We start from the raw sequence: 23226 nt of genomic DNA, 5'->3' as shown, positions 1-23226 counted from the left end.
TGTTATTAGTATAACAATGAGTGCATGCTTACCTTAAAACTAATTAGATTTACTTTCAAAAGTATGAATTTTCCTCAGAGTGTTTTTGCCCAGTTGAGTTTATAGTTGTATATCAAAAAGGAATGGTTTTGATATACTTAATACCCTATAAACAAAGCTCTGATACCAATCTGTCACACCCCCAAACCAGAACGGCGGAAACGTTCGGGGCGGAGGACGTCATATTCAGTATCATAACAGTTCATAGAAAGGAAAGTACACACCACCATATATATTAAAGCTTCCAAGATGTTTACGTAGTTGTATTCATTACATGTTCAAAAGATAAATACATAAACATCATTCAAAAGAAGTAATTAACGCCAGCGCGTTTATCCCAAAGTTGATTCCCAAACCTGCTTAGCGGTTCCCTGAGAATACAAGTTATTTCAAAGAAAAAGTGTCAACGATTAAGTTGGTGAGTTCATAAGTAGTTTAGAAAAATTGGATGCCATTCCAAAATGGGTGTGTATTTTCCAGAAAACGCAGCATTTCAAATGTAAAGAGTTGTGATTTGTTGTGTTGAAAGTGAATGTATTAGATCCAAAAAAAACCCATATTTTCCCTAATGGTTGAAATACGAGTTGTTGTGTTTTCCAAGAAAAACCCTTATTTTCTTATAAAAGCATGAAATGCATATAAATGTTCGTGTTATAAGTTGTAAATAATTGCACCACGAAAATCCCTTATTTTCCTATTAGTTGTTTGGTTTGTATTCAGGAGAAACCCTTATTTTCCTAACATAAATGGCAGTCTCTAAGATCGAAAATCGCAAGAAACCGACGTTCTCAAAAGTTGTGTCATAGTTTCATATAATAAAACTATACGAAGATCGTATTTGTTAGATGAAGAATAGTTTTAGTAGCTACTCGTTCATAAAAGCATAATACCATAATAATTGTATATCCGATGAGTTTTATAACCATACTAAACATAATATGCCTGTAACGACGTTCTTCAGGCGTCGCAGTGTTATGACAACTGTCACCCCAAAAGATGGACTGTGGCTAACAGTCAGGGCGCGGGATCATGACTTCCCGTATAGATCTATACACATTTGACACATTCTCCGAACGGGAGACTCTGGTTATAGACAGGACTTGCAGCATTACTTTCTAATAAAGAAAAGTAACGTTTGAAGATATACACGTCTCATGGATTCTCAATTAAGCCCGTATTAAAGTGATAGTTTTCTATGGAAAGTTTATCCTTTTTCACAATGTTTGACAAATCAAAATCATAAGTTTTTAGAATGTATAAAACGACTTAGCAATGAAAGGTACTTTGAAATCATTATATACTTTGTATAAGTCTAATGCACACAAAGTATGACAAGAGTTTTCCATAATAGTAATGAGTTCCAAGTGATTTATTCGGTAAAACAAGCTAAGTGAAACTTTATAAAATACACGATAATAACCGTATATTTACTTGTATTCCCCCCCTAAAAGAGTATAAAAGCATTTGAAAATGTATTTAAAGTGTGTTTGAAAGGGGTATGAACTCACTTGAAAGCTTGAAGATAGCAAGATGGAAAACCGGGCAGAGTTTCGTCTCGGGAAATGGATTTTTCTCGGAAATCTCGGGATTCCTCGGGAGAAAAATCGACCTTCGGGACTTACACAAAATGACCAGGGCTTCGGGGTAGTGCGAGCACGGAAAACGAGGTAAAACGCAAGAAAAAGGAGAGAGAATGGGCCATTTTCCCGGGAACCCTCGCATGCTATTTATAGGGGGGCCTGAGAGGCCTCGTACGCGGGGCGTATGCTTGTACGCAACGCGTACGCGTACGTCATGCGTGACCGAACCCTCAACTGCCTCGGCCTCGGATGGGACGGCTCAGGCAGTCGGGTCGGATGGGATGGCGGGTCGGACGGGCGGGTCGGGTGCCTCACATAGGGCGACGTGGACGGTTTGAGGCCAAGTTCCTCGGGTACGCGGGGCGTACAGGGGTACGCAGCGCGTACCTCGGATGAGGACGCTGACTCCCCTTCGGATAATACCGAAGTTTTAATAAAAATTATATATAAATTATTTATCAAACTTCAAAATTCATATCTCCTTCATACGAACTATGTTTTTGACGTTCTTTATATCCCCGCGAAGGTGAGACTACGATCTACAACTTTCGTTTAGATTCCGTTGGCAAATTCCGGAATTATTTTTATTATTTATTTATTAAAATGACGTGATTAAGGAATTTCTTTAAAAATTCATAACTTATTCATACGATGTCCGATTTGAGCGTTCTTTTTATGCATGTCTGTAGTTTAACGATATCTACGACTTTCAATTAGACATCTAAGGTTGGAATGTGTTTTATTGAAACTTTGCGTTTTTACGCAACTTCGTATTGCTGGTTTTTGTCGGAAAACTTAGAATGAGCATAACTTCTTCGTTATAACTCGGATTTTTGTGTTATTTATATGTTTGAAAACCTTAAGACGATAACTACCACATAGTGTACTCTAAATAGAGTCTTTGAATACTTCATTTTTCGATGATATTCTATTTCCTTTCTCAAAGAGGTTACACGACTCGATTTTTACTGACTTGAAATAACGGGTTGTTACAAGATCCTTATCTCTATTCTAGCATGTAGTTCTCAGAATCATAAATCATATAACATAACATAACTGATGGTTTTAAAGTAAAAGAACATCCTATGTGCTCATGGAAAACCATAAAGCTTGGATCTACGCTTCCCTATTGTACATGTAATTAATCCAAGACTTTTAACCCTAGATCTAGCATGTATAATTCGAAATTAGCATTATAAGAACAGATCTAAGTGTTTACCTTTTTCAATTTGCTTGAAATCCTTTGAATCTTCTTGATCTTGAGCTTAGAGTCACAATTGTAACCCTTCTAATGGATCACAAACACCACGCAAGAAGGATATTATGAGAGAGGAGGAAAAACACTAAAAATCAGCGCTATGGTTTCACTTGGAGTCAAGCATACGAAAGTTGCATCCAAGGACCTTTATTTATAGTGTAGGTTGCTAGCGTTTCAGTCTAAACCCTAATGGACAGCTTAGTCACCAAGCAGCCCATGGAACCTTCTACATTAGGGCCTTTAGACAAAAATACGATGGATCCCCATCATAATTTTGTTCCCCCTTAGTCCATTAGGTTTCCCAGCCCAAAACTCAACTATCACACATTTGACAGTTTATGCCCCTTTATTCAATTAATCTCTTTTAGTCACCAAATTAATTCCTAATTAACTTATGACTAATATTAATCAAATAATATGATTTCTCCTTTAATATATTATTCTTATAATATATTAATAAATCATAATATCTTTCCTCTCTCTCTCTCTCTCTCTCTCTCTCTCTCTTAAATAACCTTGTCAAGTTGCTTTAGTGAAGGCAACCCAAAAGGACCATGCACAACCGGGTCAAGTACATACCAAATATAGTTACGGGCTTAGACACTAATCCAACAGTCTCCCACTTGGATAAGTCTAGTAACTATATCTCACATATGACTTCAGGATCCGATTAGCAATCGTAGCTCTTACACATCGCTGTCAGCTCTGATCAGTAACTCATCCTTCAGATAAGGGATCGTATAATTCTCTGTTCTAGATATCATGCTTACAATACTTATTGTTTAGCACTTTGTTTCTCGATCTCTGATTCATTTGACATAGAACTTAGTTGAACACATCAACCTTGTTCAGACCGGGCCCGGCACATAAGTCAAAACAAATCATCGAGTGGCCAAGATATCACCTTTATTCTCTTAGAATAAAAGGAACAAATTAACTTCAACGCATATGCATTTACTATTTACTAATTAAATCATGCACACCAATGTGTTTTATAACATCAAGTTACTAATGCATTTACACATCATCAATGCATAACCAACCAGCAAACAATAACCACATCTCTAAGTTTAAAGACTATAAGATATTATCGCTTTGTGATCACTCGAGGTAAAACACCACGAAGTGATACCAGCAAACGTTGGTTTATTCCAATGCTCAAATCACAAATCATAAGCACTCATGAAATTTGCAACAAACTATTGCTATGTCTAAAACCTTTTAGACAATCTACAAACAAATTCATGACAGTCTTCTTTCATATTTACTTCCAACATATGAACGACTGTGGATCCTTTGAATAATCTTAATATTCAGGAAGTCAAAACATGCAAAACTGAAACAATAGATAAATAACCAACACAAGATAGTAACTTTACTCTCAAATAAAACACCTTGATTTATATCAAATGTCAAGTAAAAATTATCTATTACACGTCTCCTATCTATTTAATCCAAACTCATATCGTCCTTCAGCCCAATGCTCCTTGCGTGCTACAACTGCTTAACCCTGGTCAGTCCCTTTGTAAGGGGATCTGCTAGGTTATCTTTTGATGATACCCTCTTCACTATGAGGAGTCCCTCTTCTACACGATGTCTGATAAAATGGTATTTTATGTCGATATGCCTAGATCTACCGTGATTCCTCGGTTCCTTAGTTAAGGCAACCGCTCCTTCATTATCACAGAAAATTTCCATGGGCTCCTTTATGGATGGCACAACTCCAAGGTCTCCAATGAAGTTCTTCAACCATATTGCCTCTTTTGACGCTTGACTTGCTACAATGTACTCTGATTCAGACGTTGAATCAGCCACAGTCTCCTACTTGGAACTTTTCCAACTCACTGCTCCTCTGTTAAGGGTAAAGACCTAGCCTGACTGCGAACAGTAATTATCCCGATCTGTCTGGAAACTAGCATCAATGTACCCTCGTAACCTTAAGTTATCACTCCCACCAAGAACTAGAAACTATTCCTTGGTCCTCCGAAGGTACTTAAGAATATTCTTAACTACATTCCAATGCGATCTACCAAGGTTTCCCTGATATCTGTTGACCATGCTCAAAGTGAAAGCCACATCAGGACGAGTACAAGTCATAGCGTACATGATCGAGCCAACTGTAGAAGCGTAAGGTACTCGGCTCATATAAGTCTTACTCAACTTGGTATTGCTTTGGATTGGCAACTCCCTTTCTTGGAATTTTCCATACTAAAATGCTTTATTATCTTTTCCAAGTATGTATCCTGACTGAGTCCTATTAGTCTCTTACTTATGTTTCTTACTATCCTTATTCCTAGAATATACGCAGTCTCTCCGAGGTCCTTCATAGCGAAAGACTTCCCAAGCCAGGACTTGACCTCTTGCATGGTTGGGACGTCGTTTCATATGAGTAGTATGTCGTCAACATACAATACGAGGAAGCTCACTATACTTTCACTGGCCTTGACATACACACATGACTCATCTTCGCTTCGTAGAAAGCCAGACTCTTTGACCTTCTCATTAAAACAAAGATTTCATCTGCTAGACGCTTGCTTCAATCCATAAATGGATTTCTTAAGCTTACACACTCTATTTGGATGCTTCGTATCGACAAAACCCTCTAGATGATTCATGTAAACATCCTCTGTCAACTTTCTATTAAGAAAAGCGGTGTTCACGTCCATCTGCCATATTTCATTATCATGATACGCAACTATTGCGAGCATTACCCTAATAGACTTTATCTTCGCAACCGGTGAGAAGGTCTCATCATAGTCAACTCCAGGAGTTTGAGTAAATCCCTTCGCAACCAGTCGCTCTTTATAAGTGTGCACATTCCCATCCATGTCTGTATTCTTCTTGAAGATCCACTCGCACCCGACTGTCTTACGACCCGACACATTGTCAACCAAATTCCAAAATTGGTTGTCGTACATCGACTGAATCTCGTTGTCCATTGCCTCTTTCTACTAAGCAGACTCCGGGCCTAACATGGCTTCCTTGTAGCTGCTGGCTTCATCCAAATTTACTAGTGTACTATGACTAATAAATGTATCCCCTTCAGTAGTAATATGAAAACCATAAAACTGGGGTGGAACACTAGCCCTACTGGAACATCTAAGTGGTAAGGATGTTGGATTAATGTCTAAGTCCATAACTATATTTGGTATATACTTGACCCGACCTGGCATGGTCCATTTGGGTTGCACTTCACCGACACAATTTATATGGATAGTCTTTTGAGAATAGTATATTTATGATTTATATTAATATATTATAATTTCTAATATATTAATATATAATCATATTATTCATTTAGTATTAATCAAGAATTAATTTATAATTAATTATGTGATCAAAATGAACTAATTAAATATGGACTTTTATATATATGGAATGGGCCATGTTCATTTAGGTTGGGCTAAGCTTTCTTGGATTGTCCATGGAGTCTTTAACCCATGGATCATATGAAATGAAAGGTCATGGGTTTAACCTTAGTCTCCATACTATATAAAGATGTCCTTGGTTGGTGAAATTGGCACTAGTGTGGGTACACTAAGAAGGGCTAGCCGATTTCACTAGAGAGAGCCAAGTATCCATATTCTCTAAAGTCTCCCAAGGTGTTTTGGTGATTTGTGATTCCACTTGAGGCTTCCACACTATTGGGGCTAAGCTCTTAAAGCTTGAAGACATCATGCTACATCAAAAGGTATGTCATCTAACTAGTACTTTGTAGTATAAGAGCTTCATAATATGCTAGTTAGGATTAAAGCCTTGCAAAGTTCTTATTTGCATGTATAATAGAGAAAACATAGATAAAAGGTTTATAGGGTTGCATGTACACCATAGGAGTGTTAGAATGCTCAAAACCCTACCGTGGTATTAGAGACTAGGCTTGCTTTCGATTATACTTGATGCAAATTGCTGAAAAAATTGATTTTCTAGCTTTCTGGGCACTAGACTCGTTGAGTCCACTGATGAACTCACCGAGTCCATGAAGAAATTCATCCTACTCGTCGAGTAGGTTCATGCACTCGACGAGTAGGAGCCCCAAACAGCATATATTCGACTTTTTTGGCTAGAAATGGACTAGGAACATTGCCCTAAGCTGTTTTTGGACTTACAAACTTATTTTTGATGTGGTAATGTTCATACTAATCCAATTTCAAAGATAAATGTCAATATGTTTTCTATTAGTTTGAGTGTTATGCTAATTACATGAAAATGTTTGACTCCAATTATCATGTTCATATGAGTTGCTTAGATTAATAGAAAAGGTTGATTGATTATGTCTCTTTAATCCATTTTAATATAAGAATTGATTCTAAAATGTGTTTGTGTAACTTGTCCTCAAGTTACATGAAAAGTCACATTAAAGTTTCTTAAAACTCATAAAAGTTGGCAATGGTTACAAATATGAAGAGTCTTGTCTCATTGAATGGTTTTATGACTCCATAACTTGTCCTTAAGTTATGGAAGTTTAAGAGTCACTTCATTAAGTAATAAAATGTGTAACCTTAATTAATTCCATAAGTTATAAAATAAAGAAAAGTTAATTCTTTAATTAGTTTAAAGTCTTCCATAACTTGTCCTCAAGTTATGGAACTTGAAGAGTTTTTTTAATTAAAACTACCTTAAACACATAAATTATGGAATATAAAAAGTTTTGAAAGTTACAAAACTTGCCCTCAAGTTTTGGAATTTGAAAAGTTTTCTCTTATGAATACTTTAATTCCAAGTTAGCCCTTAGAATTTTAGAAGTTAAAATTCAACCTTTATACTTTATAATATTATAAGTTAATAATATATATATATATATATATATATATATATATATATATATATATATATATATATATGTATGTATGTATAAGAGCAAGTCATACTTACCATTAGTAGGCCTCATTCACGAAACCGGTCTATAAGGGGGGGTATAAGGTTATTGCCTATAAAATGGCAGTTTAATGGGTGTCTACTCTCACCCACCGCTTCCTTGACTGGTGGAGGGTCGTTAGCCGAACGGGTAGGACAAAGACTATAAATTCTCCCTTCATTAAAAGTATTAATGATAAATACTAAGTAACTAAACCTTTTATAAATACCCAATCTTAGTTACTTAGGAAAATGTGAATAATGTGGTAATCCATGAAATTACACTTTGCACTTTGTTTAAGTTGGTTAGTGCAGCGTGTGTGGTTAACCGACACACTAACTTGTATTTAACAAGGTAGGCAAAGGGTAACTTAATGTTTATCATAGTATCGATGGAGCGTGTGTGGTTAACCGACACATCGATTGAGGGGTAAACACTTAAGGGTACCAAGTAATTTGCATGGTTACTTCACACCTTGTTTTTTGATCCTCGGCATCCCAGTCACAAAACCTGAAGGGCACACTCGAGATTGAAACATGCCGTTGAAAGTTCAATGAATCTCAAAGATCTAGGAATTTCAAATCCAATTAAAACCTCATTAATTATTTCGTTTTTCATGGTGGAAATTGGTGAATCGTCATTCACCTACCTTCAAATATTCTATAGCTTGGATTACAGCATCCCTCTTCCAAGTATTAAAATAGTTTGTTGGGTCCTAGACTTAATATTTCATGTTGGGTGTTATATTAAGGACTTTAAATCAACTATCTTGAATATCTCCCAAGAGATGTCAAATTCAGACATTTATGATCTTCCCAAATATTTTGGAACTTCACTACCTCCACCTCCTCCAATTATTCTCCCTAACCCACAAGTTCAAGGTCACTCAAGCCCTATTGGCAAGGCAAGGTCTAGGTGTGATCACATATTGTAGATGAAGTCACATGCTGATAAGCCGGGAGAGTTGGGTGTCAAAGTCTTGAGAAAGTTAGTGGTTCAATCACTTTCTAAGTCACATAGTGAGTTCCTTTGGGACTCCTATGAAATAGACTATGACAAGACCCTTAATGATCGTATATATTTGCTTGGTGCTACTAAATTAGAAATGATTTAGTGTACTAGTAAAGCAAATTTGATTAGGAGATCAACTTCCCAAAACATTAAGGACAAGGAAAATAGTGACACAGGAAATCCAGAAATGCATTCTCTTCCCAATGGAAAGGGATTGGCCATAGTCAACTTGGTTGACCAAATGGTAAAGAGAAAGGCTAAGTCTGAGATAGTCCCATGTACTATTACCTAAGGGTCCATATATTTCTATTGCCAAAGGAAGGGGCTTTGGTTATGAAGCTGCCAAACTTACCTAAGGATGGTAAAGTCAGTAAGTTTGACTTTATTTTAGGTAAATTCCACTACTTGGAGATTCTTATTACATGATGTGGCTGGTCACATGTTGATGTTTAAAGAATCAAAGAAAAGTAAAGAAACTTAAAGGAAGTATATGTTGATTCTGATCGCGAAGATGGATCGTATGGTTCGGTGATCAGAATTTTGAGCATGTGATTAAGAGTTATGATAGATTGCTTAGGAATAGATGACAACAAGTTTTCATATACATTTGCATTGTAAGGATTAGTTTTTTCGCTAAGTTTTAAAATAAAAAGAAAAGTTTTTAATTTTATTTATTTTAAAATATCCTTACAATGGCATTTGTAGAAAAAGGAAAAGATGTTGCTTATATGATTCCATTGATAGCAATATTGGAAATATGAATTTGATTCTTTCATTTATGGTAGTGTCTAAATTTACCAAATAAGGAAAGATTCCTATCACCCAAGTTTCAGTTGGATAGAAACTTGGAATCATGCAAGTTGTATAGTATGACGAATGAGAACTTTCGAGCATTGAAAAATTAAGACTAACTGCTTGTTCACATGGATGTTTGAGTCAAGAGAAGGACTAAGGGATCAAGTACACTTTCTTGTGTACTTGTCAAAGTCCACCACGAAAGATGGATTAGACTATTCGTCATGATTTACTAAGCTTTAGTAAATATGATTATACTTACAAGCTTAAGTATAATTCTGAAGCATTGGAAAATTTTCATTGTATGACAGAACGAATAAGAAGAATCAAATTAGGCAGAAGGATAAAAGTTTCTCAAATCTGAAAAGATGGGAGAGTACTTTAGTATCATGTTTTAAGATCATCTAAATGATTTTGAGACCTTATCACAATTCATCCTCTAAGTACATTCTGATAGTTAAGAAGAGGAGTTATGAATTGTTGAAGTGGTTAAATCAAGAAGATGATTCATACTTCATTCCAAAACAATTCGTAGAGTTATACTCTAACATTGTAACTTGAGTGGCATATCTTAAAGAAGGTTTAAAACACTTGTCAAATGTAAGAGAAAAAGTTTTCTACTCTTGTACATTTGAAATTGGTAAGTTGTGATGTTTTGGATAAAACAAAGACCAACTAAGGCTAATTGTGTTAAGTGTCTGTGTTGATTAGAATCCATACTATCTCTTGAATATTTGGAAAGAATGTTTTATAGGTCAAGGAGACAGTGGGAGTCTAAAAGATCCTGAAAGGGTTTCAAGAAGTAATCAAGAACAAAAACCTGTATTTCATCACTAGCACACAATTAGAGGTTTATAACCTATCGTGTTGACATTTCTGTGCACATTCTAGCTAAGTTGGCTATACATTTGAGTTCTACATGTTCTCAATTGTTTGCATAACTACTTGGAAGCAATGGTAGCTGCCAGGTGGCAAGAAGTTAAGATTGCACAAGTTCAATCCATATGAGTTAGGATTTGTCACTCACCTAGTATTGTGATTATGGTTTTGACAAATTCACGTGGATAAGAACACATATACCATAAAATCTAAGTGTCATAAGGTTTTTCTTCGATTCATGAAAATGATGGTAAGGAAACTCTTTCACTAAGTAGATTTTAAGTAGATAGCAATTGTGACTTTTGCAGTTCTCAAAGTCGTTAGTGGAGCATGCGTGGTTAACCGGAACACTAGCATTGACTTATGGGAAATGGCAAAAGGTCTAAACAATTTAGACTATGATTACGACATCCCTTTTCATAGTTCTGAAATTGTTTAGACACACTTGTGAGCTATCTAAGAGAGGTGTATGATTTTGATAAAGTCTTATCAAGGCAATCTAGTATCAGAAATCTGAACTTTGGTAAGAAAGTCAATAAAGTATTGATTTCTAGAAGTCCAGTTGATTTCTGGGTACATGTCAAAGCTAGTGGGAGCATAAGTGTTATGCTATTAATCATCATGTTAGTGGGAGCATGATAATTATGATAAAGGTTGCAAGTTAGCAATGTTAATTATAGAAAAACAAAAGGTCTCAATTGGGAAAAAGTTGTTTTGCTATAATTAAGGGAGAGGATATTATACTTCATCTCAAATCTAAAAGCTTAGATTGAGGTCTTAATCGTATTTAGTCAAGAATATATATAAATTTCATGTTGGAATGGCTCAACATAAGGAAATTCTATATATGGGTTCATTATTTGCATTCTAAAATTCGATTATGATTACGGCATCCCTTTTCATAATCCGGATTATGAGAACTTGGCAAATAGAAATGAAAATATTATAGCAAAAGACTGGTTTAGTCTTTATATGAGACATCATGAATCGTGTCCCATATGCTTCGGATATAGGATCGATTACATGTGCTATATTCATCCTTTCTAAAATTTTCCAAATGCCTAGGGCATTAAGAAGGGAAAAGGTCTAGAATTGGATATGACTAAAATGATTAAGCAATTGTTGAGGACAATCTAAGGTTTACCAAAGATTGGTTGCTCAAGGATAGTTAGAAGTATAGTATTAATTCTGGAAGGACCATATTAACATAATCTTTAAGGAGGCAACTCCTGTTCAGAAGTGATAGTCAAAATGGAATATGGAAATGTTTCAAAGTTAGAAAGTATTCAATCTGTAAGATTAGGAAACTTAATGCAAGAAGGATGTTTCCAAGGAGTTGATCTCCTTTGGAATACACTGTAATAAATGTTGCCAAGTCTTTGTGAATTTGTGCATAATCATTACAAGAGGATCAATGCATATAAGTTTAGAATCTAACAGATTTCAGTAAATGGCATGAATTTGGAATTCTTGCATTTACAGTAAAGAATTGGGACTGTGAAATGAGAATCATTGAAGTTATGTTCAACTGGTCTATTTCGCAAAGTAAAGATCATAGACAAACATAGTATGCATACTTGGTGTGTGGCATGACTAGTGTTTAGAAAACATAGTGTACATGCTTGGAGCATGGTACAACTGGTGTTTTAATTCAATTATAAAGTTGATAAAACCGAAAAAATGAATAATGAGTAATAAGTATGGTGATAAATAAAAGTGTTTATTTATATTCATAGGGTTTGATACCATATTTGATTCATTTATTCTTGTGTTTCACTTTGCATGTTTTGACTTCCAGAATGACTAAGTTATTGAAACCATCCACAGTCGGTCATATGTTGGAAGTAGATATGAGTTAAGACTATCATAGGTTGGCTTGTAGAGGTCTAAGATGTTGGACAAAGGGCTACAACACTCATGAGTGCTCATAAGTTCTGAGTATTGGATTTAACCCGCGCTCATTGGAATCACTTCATGGATTTTATCACGAGTGACCATGAGACGATAATATCTTATATTCTTCAAACCTAGAGATATGAGTTGTTACTATGAGTTGGTTGTACATTGATTGCACGAAAACACATTCGGTAACTCGGTGTTATAAAACGTGCCTTTGTGTATGATTCAACAAGTAGCAGAACAAGCCATATGAGTCGAAGTTTATTCATTCCTTTTACCTTCGGGATAAAAGCGATATCTGTGGGCCCCTCGATGATTTAATGATGACATATGTGAGTGCTTGGCCAAGCCAGGACTGATTTGATTTGTTCAATCAGTCAGTCGTCATGAATCGGAAATCGGGAAACAACAAATGGACAGAGAGAATGATTATAATCCATGTCTTAGTACATATGATATCTAGAATGGAGGAATATATGATCCCTTATCTAATGGACAAGTTCGTTGACAAGATCAGAGTTCGACAGCGGCTTTAACAGCTACGATTGCCAGTTAGGTTTTGAAGTCATACTCAATAATAGTTTTAGATTTAACCAAGTGGGAGACTGTTGGATTAATGTCTAAGTCCATAACTATATTTGGTATGTACTTGACCCGACCCGACATGGTCCATTTGGGTTGCACTTCACCGACACAATTTATATGGATAGTATTTTGAGAATAGTATATTTATGATTTATATTAATATATTGTAAGTTCTAATATATTAATATATAATCATATTATTTAATTAGTATTGATCAAGAATTAATTTATAATTAATTAAGTGATCAAAATGAACTAATTAAATATGGACTCTTAAATATATGGAATGGGCCAAGTTCATTTAGGTTGGCTAAGATTTCATGGATATTCCATGGAGTCTTTAACCCATGGATCATATGAAATGAAAGGTCATGTGTTTAACCCTAGTCTCCATACTATATAAAGATGTCCTTGGTTGGTGAAATTGGCACTAGTGTGGGTACACTAAGAAGGACTAGCCGATTTCACTAGAGAGAGCCAAGTATCCATATTCTCTAAAGTCTCCCAAGGTGTTTTGGTGATTTGTGATTCCACTTGAGGCTTCCACACTATTGGGGCTAAGCTCTTAAAGGTTGAAGACATCAAGCTACATCAAAAGGTATGTCATCTAACTAGTACTTTGTAGTATAAGAGCTTCATAATATGTTAGTTAGGATTAAAGCCTTGGTAAGTTCTTATTTGCATGTAAATAGAGAAAACATAGATCCAAGGTTTATAAGGTTATATGTACACCATAGGAGTGTTAGAATGCTCAAAACCCTACAAAGGACTCGTCAACAGGTTCAACAGGAGTTTCATCCTCAAGTTGTGTGCCAGTGTTAGAAGTTCCTTCATCGCTTTGCTCTTGAATCTCTTCAAGATCAATTTGCCTTCCACTGTCCTCTTGGCTTATAAGTTCTCTTTCTCGGAAAACCCCTCTTCTCGCAACGAAGACAACATTATCACTCGGTCTATAGAAGAGACAGCCAACAGACTTCTGTGGATAGCTGATGAAATAACACTTCTCACTACGAGGTTCGAGCTTGTCGTGAGTCTCTCGTATTACGAAAGCCTCGCAACCCCAAACCTTGATATGTGCCAACGAGGGAACTTTCCTTGTCCACATCTCGTGAGGTGTTTTGGCAACCTTCTTGGTGGGAACTAGGTTAAGGATATGGGCGGCAGTCTCCAAGGCATACCCCCAGAAAGCTATTGGTAACGAAGCCCGACTCATCATAGAACGAACCATGTCCAACAAGGTCCAATTACGTCTCTCAGCCACACCATTCAATTGTGGCATTCTCGGAGGCATCAATTGTGAAACAATTTCACATTCCTTTAGATATTCGTGAAACTCAAGACTTAGGTACGCTCCTCCTCAGTCTGACCGAAGCATCTTGATTTTCTTGCCCAACTGATTCTCCACCTCATTCTTAAATTCTTTGAACTCTTCAAAGGTTTCCAACTTATGCTTGATTAAGTAGATATATCCATATCTTCTATAATCATCTGTGAAAGTCACATAGAAGCGGCAAGCATCCCTTGTGGTGGATCTAAAGGGCCCACACACATCGGTGTGTATGAGATCCAATAGACTCTCACCCCTTTAACACGTGCTAGTAAAGGGTGACTTGGTCATATTCCCAAGTAAACAAGATTCATACACGTCATCATCCCTAAGGTCGAATAACTCCAACACTCCATACTTTTGGAGTTGGGCTATGTGTTTCTTGTAGACATGGCCAAGGCGATAATGCCACAAGCATGCTTTGTCAAGACTATTAGACGAATCAGTATTCAACACATCATTTCCTAAATTGTCTACAACCAACACAGATTCATATATTCCATAATGAAAGGTCCTGTAAAATGGCTTGGTCTAGGTATAGTAGCTAGTGATAGGAGTTGTGTAAGAAACACATTTTTGTAATAGTTTGCGGTTCTACTTGAGTTTACTGCCATAAACTCCTTACGGTCGTAAACTGCTTACGGTCATAAGAGCTATAAATAGGGTGTTGTGTCAGACGTTTTAGGTTGTTGATGCCTTTCGTATTTTTCAGTTACACCAAGATGTATCCAATGTTTTAAGGCTATAAAGCGTATGTAAGCTTGGTTTGTTCTTCTTTTGCTTATTATTTCGTATTGTGTGGTTGTTATTTGTCTTTGATCATTGGTAGATCCGATTTTGGACTTTACAATTGGTATCAGAGTAGGACCATTGTCAAAGGCATCTTACAGTTGCGTATTCGTGCTTATCGTTCTTCACAGCAAAAAAGGGTTTTTTGTTCCAGTCGAAATCTGAAATTTAAGGAGCTTTCGGTCCAAGCTTACGACCGTAAACATCGAGTTCACGACCGCAAGCTCTTCAAGCTCTTTCACCGCAAACAGAGTTCTTTACCGGTGAACGAATTTTGATTTAAGGCTGCTAATATTAAAGATCATATTTAATCACATTAAATCATTAAAAATAAAATAAATTTTTGGTACTAAATTTTTGACAGTAAACAATTGGCCGTAAATTTTTTGAAGTCTAATTAATTACCGTTAAAATTTTGTTCTGAAATTTTGCCGAGTTCAAGGCCGTAAACAAGGAGTTTACGGCCACAATCATTTTTCGATAGTAAATTAAGTTTTGCTCGACAGTAAACAAATTTTCGGAAGTTGACTATTGGCAGCAAACGTTTTTCTGAAAAAAATAATTTTTCTTTTTAGGTAGCAAATTAAATTTTATTTACTAATTATCTAATTTTAATTTAAATAAAAATGTAATCACAAAATCACAACCAATATCAAGAACTCGATGTTGTGATGGGTACAACCACGCGCATTCCAAGGCTTATGTCCGCTGATGGTTTCCCTGAGTGGAAATATAGAATTGAAAAATACATAAAGATGAAAGACTTCAAGATTTGGAAATGTGTCATAAAGGATCCAGTCAGAGTCACCACTACAGTTGGGGGACAGGTGGTTGACAAGAAACTTGAAAACTACACTGATGAAGATTTTGAGAGTGTAGAAGAACAGGAAAAGGCATTGGCCATTTTGACTATGGCCCTATCTCCAAACATTGCTCAAGGATTCAGAGAGTATACTTCTGCTAAAGCACTGTGGGAAGCCCTTATTGAGGTATATGAGGGAAATGCAGACATACGAGAGGGTCGCCAAGATATGTTGAGGCAACGATTCAACATGTTTAACTATGTGCCTGGAGAGACTCTCGAGGCTCAACTGAAGCAGTTCATGACTCTTAATACGGAAATGAATGTGGCATGGATCTTCTATACAAAGTCAGAAATAAATAAGAAGCTGCTAAATGCCCTCCCAAAATCTTGGGACATGAATGTAGTGGTCATTAAGAAGACTAAGGATCTCAATAGCCTTTCTCTAGCCGAAGTGATGGCTGTAATCAAAGCATGTGATATTGATGACAAGCAGCGATAGATCAATCATGTGAACTCCTACTCAGCTGCCAATCTTGGCATTTCAACTAACAATGCTCTTTCTTCTTTCTCCTATTCCTCTGCAGGTTTATCTCTAAATGCTTCTCCTCAAGCTCAGACACTCTCTCATTCATCGGCTTCCTCTGCATCAGTTATGCCCTACCCACAAAGTCAATCATTCTTGTCTACTCAAACTGCTTCATCTTCAAATGTGGCCTCTTTTTCAAAAGGAAAGGAGGGTGATGAAAACCTTGTCTTTTCAGCAGGGCTAGTCAATTGCTACAATGCACTTGTAGCTGGGGAGCTTCCACCTCAATTGTCATTTGCAGATCTTGATCAAATCCATCCGAAGGACGTTGAGGAAATGGACATCACTTGGAAAATTGCCATGGCTGTATTTAGGGCAAAACAGTTTTCCAAAAAGACTGGGAAGAATAATTGGGGAATGAGCGCTGATAAGAAGGTTGGATTCAACAAGGGAAAGCTTCGGTGCTTCAATTGCCACGAGCCAGGGCATTTTGCTCGTGATTGCCCACATCCCGATAGAAGAGTTAATAATGACAAAATGATGGTTGCAGTGGGGAACAGCCGAAGCAGTGGTCAAGCAAACAATGAAAAGGTTATGGTTGCGCAATCTTTTGACTGGGAGGATCAAATACAAGCTCTCAACTTATCTGGACCAGAAAATGCTCATCTGGCACAGGTAAGGGATGATGCTCCAATAGGGATTGTAGCAGTAGAAGATAGTGTGATGGAGCTACAGTTTGCTTTGATGGTATCCTCTTTTCATGAACCTAATTCATCCAAGGTAAGTCTCCCATCATGCTCTAAGGCATGTATAGATTATGTAAAACCTTTGCATGACAAAATTGAGACATTAGGCAATGAAGTAGAAAATCTTAGGATTCTTCGTGAACTTAATGAAAAATTAATAAGAGACGTAGAAGACCTTAGATATGAAGGGTATCAACTTCGAAAAGGACAAAAACCACTTAAAGCTCAACTGGAATAAAAAATTAAGGACTTTAGGAGACTCCAGGAAGACTACAGTAACAAATGTGAAAACTATGATTACGTAGTCAAACAAAATGCCGAGCTAGTGGCTGAAGTTAAATCTTTGAAAGGAAAGTTTGAAACCGCCAAAATTGATGTTAGAAAATATGATTTCTCAAGTGAGGTGGTTGCAAACATGATAGACCAAAGCATGCAGTTTAAAAGGAATCAATCGAAAGGTCTATGGTATAACCATGTACCCCCTCCTTTCAATCATTCATATGTGTCAAAGCCTCTGTCCAAAGAAGAGATTGCCAATGAATCATTTATGGTTTATGGCAAGCCCTCTAGTTTTATTTCAGGAGGATTTATTAATGTTGAAAGTACTAACATTTCTACCTCTCCTGCAGATCAATCCTTGAATCAGTCAAAGCACAAAGTCAAAGGATATGTTTCTGATAATAAAATCGAGTCTAAACCTGAAGCTTTAGTTTTTAATAAAGACAATTTGTTTTCTGATATTTCTAAAGACAATTTTCTTTGTGATGGTGTTTTTATGACTTCTGACACTAGTTTGAATGTTTTGAAAAAGTCTGGTTTGAATCTTGTGATTGATAATTTTAATGTTTGTGATAAAGATGTTAAAACACCACTAGTTTCACAACCTTCCCAATCTAATGCACCCTCACTTGCCTCTCAACCTAATAATGTTGTTTGTTCTTGTGAGAAAAGCAAGGGTGCAGATAGAGCTAACAAATATGATCAATGCAGTACAAATTCTAAAATTAACAAGCATATTTGTTTTAGTTGTGCTATTAGTGGTCATATTGCTAGAAATTGTCTAAATCGTATGTTTGTGAGTTATAATCTTCCAAGAGGGGAAAACGAGTTCAGAGGAAGGCCTTTAAATAGAAACTTCTCTTGAAGTCGTTCTCGAAATAATGATTGGGCAGATGAACGAAATAGAAAATATGTTGTTTTTCAAAGACCTAAAAGGGCTTTTAATCACCCTGTCCCAGGCAGTCTGCCGAAAAAGAGCAAAGCCAAGCCAAGGTCAAGCTCGTCACAAAGCATCCGTGGATCTTCAACCAACTCTGGTAGAAGTCACACGTGTTTTGAGCAGACTGTCAAACACTCAATGACTAAATCAACTAGGACATTTAGTAAGCCTAATTATAAATGGTTGCCCAAACCTGCTCCCAATACATCATGTGTATCCTCAGAAAATTTTGAATGTGTTAAATCTGAAATGGCATCGGGATCACCCAGGAAGGTTATGACCTGGGTGCCCAAATCTAATTAAACCCGCACATTTTGCAGGGACGGTTGCGAGGAATGTCGTCAGACCCTGGTTCGTTGACATCAGCTGTTCCCAACATATGACAGGAGATATCGCCCAACTGCACAACATTCAATCATTTAATGGGGGGTATATCTCTTTTGCGGGTGGAGATGGTGGCAAAATCACTCAAAGAGGGATCATCTCAAATAGAGTTTTAAGTTTCGAAAATGTGAATTTTGCTCCCGAGTTGAAACATAGTCTGTTAAGCGTTTCTCAGATCTGTGACAAGGGCTATTCTACGCATTTCACTGATAAGGAATGCATGATTATAAAGCCAGGCTTAGTCATCCCAGAAGAATGGATTCTCGTAAAATCAAAAAGGGATGGGAACGCCTATATCATTGACATGAATAGAAATCTTCCAGAACAAGTCACATGTCCTTTCTCCAAGATCTCCGAGCAAACTGCGATGCTATGGCCCCGAAGATTAGGTCATGCTAACGCCAAGAACCTGAATCGTCTTGCGAAGAATGAAATGGTCCGTGGGTTTCCCATCAAGGATTTCATTACGTTTGAGAAATGTGTGTCATGCGCTCAAGCAAAGCATCATAGAAAGCCGCACTTGCCAAAACAGGTCAATTCAATTAGCCAGGTTCTTCAATTACTTCATATGGATTTATTTGGTCCAGTAAATGTCCTAGGCATAAACAGAAGCTCCTACTGTCTGGTTGTGATTGATGACTTCTCTCGATTTATGTGGGTATTCTTTCTATCCAATAAAGCTGGCGTTTCTAAATTGGTCAAGAAGTTCATAGTACTAGTTGAGAACCAAACTAACAATCGGGTGAAGAGGCTTCGTATCGATAACGGGATAAAGTTTAAGAATACTGTACTCGATCATTTCTGCGCAGAAAAGGGTATCTTGCATCAATTTAGTTCAGCTCATACACCTCAACAAAATGGTGTTGCTGAAAGGCGTAACAGAACGCTAAAAGACGCTGCAAGAACGATGCTGTGTAACTCAAAGCTGCCAGTTTTCTTCTAGCCTGAGGCAATAAATACTGCCTGTTATGTTCAGAATCGAGTGCTAATCAACAAAGCTCAAATGAAAACTCCGTATGAAATTTACTATGGACACAAGCCATCAGTGAGTCATTTCCGTGTATTTGGCTATCCTTGCACCCTTCTTCACTTGGATGCCAACCCGAAGTTTAATGCCAAGGCCGATGACTGTTATTTTATAGGGTATGCTGCTCGCACTGCCTATAGAGTCTACAATAAGAAAACCAAAAATATTGTGGAATCTTATGACGTACGTTGTTTGGAAGAAAATGAGACAGATGCTAGAGTGGGTCTGGTTTGGTTGTTTGATTACACGTCACTTTTCAAATCCTTAAACGTGTATTCAAGTGATATATCCAGAACCGACTTGCACTGGAAGAGTATCTCTGAAGACGAAGATGAAGAAGTAGTGTACAAGCCTGTATCTAAATCCTCTGCTTCATCAAAAGGGACGTCTAAAGCTTCACTTGAGGGACAGTCCTCTGGCTCGCCTAAGGGAGAATCTCCTACTACATTTGAGGGGGAGCCTTCTGCTACAACTGAGGGGGAGTCTTCTGCAACATCTTCGGGAGAGTCCTCTGCTACTCCTCAAGGGAGGCCTCTCTTGGAACATGACAGTCCTCAATCAATCCATACTGATTCTTCTTATGCTAAAACGACACCTCACATATCTTCAGAAAAAGAGTTCATTCCAAATGATGCTTCCGCTGTCTCTTCAACCTTTATGGAATTACTCTTTCTTGATCTTATTGCAGATGAATATGTCATAGAACCATATGGTGCTACACAACCAGCAAATGAAGGAGGTATCAACATTCACACTCTTCCAGTTTCTCTCAATGACATCAGCCAAGAAATACCTTCAAGGATTCAACACGATCATCTGATCGAAAATGTCATTGGCCAGCTAGATGATGGTGTTAAAACTAGAAGTCAGAGTGGAGACGTGAATACATGTCTGTACTCCTGCTTTGTTTCTCAAATTGAGCCCAAGAATGTAGAAATGGCCCTAAACGAACCTAGTTGGGTGGATGCAATGCATGAGGAATTGCACCAATTTGAAAAACTCGGTGTTTGGAAGTTAGTTGAGTTACCGAAGGGCAAGAAGTCTCTTGACACACGATGGGTCTATCACAACAAACAGGATGATTCAGGGGTTATTGTGCGAAACAAAGCTCGATTGGTAGTTCGTGGGTTTCGACAAGTCGAGGGTCTTGACTACACTGAAGTTTATGCTCCAGTGGCTCGCCTGGAGGCTATTCGTATCTTCCTAGCGAATGCTTCTTTTATGAACTTTACCGTTTTTCAAATGGATGTCAAGACTGCCTTCTTGTATGGCAAGGTGAAGGAAGAAATCTACTTTGATCAACCCCCAGGGTTTGTTGACTCACAGTATCCTAATCATGTCTACAAGTTGGACAAGGCTTTATATGGGCTGCATCAGGCTCCTAGAGCATGGTATGCGACCTTAACAAAGCATTTGCTTGAACATGGTTACTCTCGCGGCACTATCGATCAAACCTTGTTCATAAAGCACGTCAACAAAGACCAAATTCTCGTACAGATATACATCAACGACATCATCTTTGGATCAACCAGTCAACAGCTGTTCAAGGAGTTTGAAGGTGTAATGAAGAAACGATTCAAAATGAGCTCTTTAGGAGAAATGACAATGTTTTTGGGACTTCAGGTTAAACAGAATTCAAGTGAGAAATATAATAATCCAAAAACAACAAAAATAAATAAAAAATAAATAAATCCAAAAATAGTGTCTTTTCTATTCGGAAAATTGAAAAATTATTGTTGTCAGCTGTGGTTGTAGGTATTGTGATGGGAAATGAAATTAACAAGTGATAAAGGGCAACCTGAATCGGCGTAACGTACCTAAGTCGAATCGTCCACGCTCTGTACTTGATGTGCTGGTAGGCACGAAAGATTTTAAATGGACTTGACTAGGAAGAGTTGAACCTAATGAATTTAAGGACTTGACAAACTTTGACCTAGTTAGACCCGTTTAATCTGATTTCACGACGCTCAGATAGGTTGAGCAGTGAGATATACATGGGAATCTTACCAGTCACATTAATTGAACCCGTACTTGGAACCGTGGCTTAACTTTTCCTCGATGTGAGGATTCTGTCCTTAATTCCGGTTGGATGGGGCGACTAGAAAATTCCGATAAATTAGGTCTGTAGAATATCATTTTCTTTCTTTCCGTCTGTTAGTCATATGTTGTCTCCTTTGCGTGACTTCCAATCCGACTTGGTACACAACATATGCAACTCTATTTCTCTGCATGTTATATATGTGAAACTCCTCTTATCTGTTAGCCATATGCTGTCTCCTTTGCGTGACTTCTAATCCGACCTGGTACACAACATATGCAACATTCTTCTTCTCAATCCCTCTGAAGTGTTAAGTAATAGGATTCTGAATCTATCTTTTTTGTGAATGGTTGTCTGCTCACCCGATGTAAGGAGTACTCTGGAAGTTCTTGATGGCTGGAGCATATTAGGAAGCGGGAAACACGTTCCAGTACACTTAAACCTGAACTTATATAGATTGTCTGTAGATCTCGCTGCTCGATTTAGGTTGACAACAATATCCCTCATTGTAGTCAGTTAAATGGTCATAAGGTGAATTTAGTTAAGATTTAGGAGTAATCATAATTACAGAAATTTACAATTAGATATATGCCTGAATCATGTCATTGGTAAAATGTCCAAAAATGTCACAAATTTTTTCGTGTTTAAGTGGACCACAATACTGGCAATCGGTCAAACAAAGATGTGAAGACAAGGGTACCGGCAAGCGGAATAAGGCCGTCCAACAACTCTGATCCAAGCATCACAAAAGTTATAGTGATTAAGTTTTATTTTGTCAAATTATTTTATTTGAATTTTATTTTTACTTTTAAAATCTTAATTTTAATTTTAATTTTTTTATTTTTTATTTTTTATTTTATTATTTTTTTAATTTTAAATTTAATTTTGTTTTAAATTTTATTTTACTTTTATTTTTATTTTTATTTTTATTTTTATTTTTGCTACTTTAGTTTTATTTTTAACTTCGTTTTAATTTTTCAACAATTAAATATAGTTTTGTTAGTTTTTATTTTATTCTAATTTTGTTTTCGAAATTATTTAAAAAATTAATCCTCAAAAATTTTAAATTATTTTATTTTGGAAGTTGAAAATACTGGGTAGTTATCAGGAGGGTAAATGACAGTAAAATGGGTAAAAGAGAGTTCACTACCGGAATCTCCTCATTTACGAGATTTCGGCCGCAAACACCATGTAAACCCTCTCCAAAGCTAAAAAAAGAAATTTATTTGATTTTCGGAAAACCGCTCATATCATCACACAGGTAATCACTTCTAGATCACGAATATAAGTTTTGTTCCGATTTTCACCGAGTCGTTTAATCAGAAATCGCAGAAATGTGTCCGACGGAGCTTACGGCTGTAAGCTCCAGCCGTAAAGTCCGATTTGATATTGTTTCGAATTTATTCTGTTGCGACTAATCCCTACATTTGCATGTATCAAAGTGTTATACATTAATTTGTCGTG

Source organism: Lactuca saligna, chromosome 2, assembly GCF_052625555.1.
Source record: "Lactuca saligna cultivar CGN05327 chromosome 2, ASM5262555v1, whole genome shotgun sequence".
Classification (NCBI taxonomy): Eukaryota; Viridiplantae; Streptophyta; class Magnoliopsida; order Asterales; family Asteraceae; genus Lactuca; species Lactuca saligna.
The sequence above is the reverse complement of the archived record's forward strand: the minus strand, read 5'-3'. Positions refer to the sequence as shown.